General features: G+C 34.6%; 1 protein-coding gene across 3 annotated transcripts in view; it reads right to left on the bottom strand.

The window, feature by feature from the left end:
- LOC106870560 (calcitonin receptor) overlaps positions 1 to 3,101 on the bottom strand; it is a 271,896-nt gene that overhangs the window by 7,979 nt on the left and 260,816 nt on the right. The window lies entirely within an intron of this gene.

The following is a 3,101-nucleotide window of genomic DNA, read 5'->3' as shown; positions in this document are numbered from 1 at the left end:
TATATATATATATATATATATATATATATATGTATGTATGTATATATGTATGTATGCAACATGTGTAAGTATATGTATACATACACACATATACATATATGTGTATACTCACACACATATATATATATATTAATAGAAGTGATTGTTTTCATGTTATAAAACGATGTTACATTAAACTGAAAGATTACTCAATACTTTTGGTAGAGTACAAGTTTATTATTCTTAAACAAGAAGGAGTGTTGATAATGACTTCGAAGTTTCTGCCAGCTAAACCATCACCGGACTGTCCGATGATGGCTTAGCTGGCCAAAACCTCGACGTCTCTATCAATACTATTCCTATTAAAAAATTATTATGTATAATGAATCATATTTGCATTAACATATAGTGTTTTTCAATTAAATAAATAACGTTTGGATAAATATCTTTCTCTTTATCATGGTACTATGCATTACTCATAGATTTTGATTATTGGTAAAGAAGTATAGAATACCAGCTTGGGTAAGGAAAAAATAACCTAGTAATGTAGTTTTGACTGTAAGAGGCAAGGAAGCTCAAAGTGTCGTGATAAATGCAATTTTACCATATATAATTATCGACAACTGTACGTAGATAGATAGTGACTATTACTATTTCTTTTTCACAACTTTGAATACAAAATCCTTTCTGAAATATGTTTTTTTGTTTATGTTGGTGAAAGTAAACTCGTTTCTCCTGCCTTGAAACCAAAACTTTATCTCTCACGTAGAACTAATCATCTGAATGACTATATATTCAGTACAAGCGCCAATGTATATAAAATCATCCCAAATCTACATCTACTTATTTGTTATGCTGGAGAGTTTAATAATCCGTTAAGAAACAATAATTCAACTAGGGATTAGTAGCCCGAGATTATTATTTTACTGCGACAGGCAGTTGATATGTATTGTTTTATTTTTTACTTTCCTGAAGCAAAAAAACTCCCCTAAAACAAAAAACAAAACAAAAAACTACCATTAATTCATGCTATACATAAACTCTTTATGGTGCAAATCAGTTTACAACGTACCATACATGACAGTGTGTAATATTATTTTAGGGAGATTTTTACTTTTTAAACACTTTTGTTATATTTCGTTTTTGTTATGTATTTATCTTCATGTATTTTTCTTGATACAAGAATAGAGCAAAATAGAGCAAAATATTTGTAGTTATTTATATTTTAGTTTTTATAATAAAGCATATATTGCTAATATCAAAATAGTTTCATATGCAAATAACGAAAATGTTAACAGTTTTGGGAAGTAAGAAATGGATGTTACTTTCAAAATTATTAGCCAAAGTACAGTTCTCAAATCTTATATGTCAAGAGAAATGCAAGAAATATGCACATTTTAAAAATCTTTTTCAATGATTTGGTATGATAAGAAGATCAGAATCAATACTTTTCACAGGGCCTCCAAGACATTTGTGAAAGAATTATACCCAGGCGAGAATCACCCCAATAACTCAGTTAAAGACATGCAAGGGCAGATTAATACAGGTGTTCCCAACAGCTATTCAGTTCAGTATATACCACTCCAAGAAGGAAACTATCACTTTTTCTCAAAACTTTCACTGAATAACGACCATGCCTATTTTCTACAGCTCCAGCTTGGTAATCGAGAGTGAAAATTGGTAAACTGAGCATATCATACCAACTACACTTCGCCTCGACATAGTCATGTTCTTCACCAAACAGGTGAGAAGAGCACACTGAGGAAATTCGCGTGAGACAGCTCGCCAAATGACAGGTGAAAGAAGAGCAGTAAAGAAGTCAAGGTTTGCAGATACGCTTCTAGTGAATTAAAGTAGGCAGTCAGAATTTTGTGATGCATTCACTTTGGAAAGTTCTAACTGGGCTTAAGAATTACTGGTGTAGCAAAGGGAGATGGAAAACAATCAATCACCGAAGTCTCATAGAAACCTACTTGATAGCTTTGGGTGAAGAGGGTAGACTCATGGTTTTTTGCTGCTAGGATGCAAGATGGGACTTGATAAATCCTAACTGGGTCAATTGGACGCGGAGGTCTAACGTTGAAAGACCTGAAACCTCTAAGACCCTATGAGATATAACTTGGAATTTATAAGACAGTAATATATATGCAATGATTTATAACTGGAAGAAATTGGAGGGACTGATAGCAAACTTTAGACTCGAAAAAGCTATGTAAATCCCTGATCTGGGTTTCCAAAAGATCTACCGAATTCTTTGGAGATCTTTAACAATCTTACTTGAACTTGTCCATAGGGTGGCCGTCCAAATGGCTTGAGACTACCAGACCATCTGAAGCTCACAATAGCCAACTCTGTCTTCGTGAGAGTCTACACATACACTACAATCCACATTATTTAATAATAAGAAGAATGAATTATCTTACTGTTTCAACCAGTGGTATGCTCTGTTAAGGATTTCCAAGCCTCTAGCCGCTGACAACCTATATATACCATTCTACGTGTAGATTACTCCCACCCAAAGTAGGATATTTAATCCTTGTCATCTGTATAGACTACAGCCCACTCACGTTGGTCACTGAACCTTAACTATAGCATAACACCATCAAATTTAGTTACCCCCACGTAAAGACTGCTGCCGCTAATGTATTCACTGTCTACTGAACGATGATTGAGCTACAGTATCACGCCAGCATCTTACTTCACCGTGTGCAGTAACCCATGTGCAGGAATTGATGTCACTGGCATATTATGTCATAACCTGCTGCCAAAGTAGCGACAGCATTTGACCAACATTCTGTTCGAATACTTGGATCTAAAAATAAAGAAAATAGCTGGTGTCGTTTTGATGGCATTAATACTGCGAGCTGACCAACAGAGGCCTAAATATTTAACAGCCAACTTGAATTTCAAACCTCCACTCTGAATCTGAACAGCTGACGAGATGAACGTATCCTAGGCGCCCACAAAACTTAAAATCACGAGGAGCTGTTTTAAACTGTTATATACATACCCACACACATATATATGCATACATAGATATGTATATATGTCTGTATTTATGTGCGTGCGTGCATGTGTGTGTATGTGTGTTTATGTGTGTGTGTGTGTGTGTGTGTGTGTGT

The sequence above is a fragment of the Octopus bimaculoides genome, chromosome 1 (genome assembly GCF_001194135.2).
Source record: "Octopus bimaculoides isolate UCB-OBI-ISO-001 chromosome 1, ASM119413v2, whole genome shotgun sequence".
Taxonomy (NCBI): domain Eukaryota; kingdom Metazoa; phylum Mollusca; class Cephalopoda; order Octopoda; family Octopodidae; genus Octopus; species Octopus bimaculoides.
Note: the sequence above shows the minus strand (reverse complement) of the source record. Positions and strands in the feature narration are given on the sequence as shown.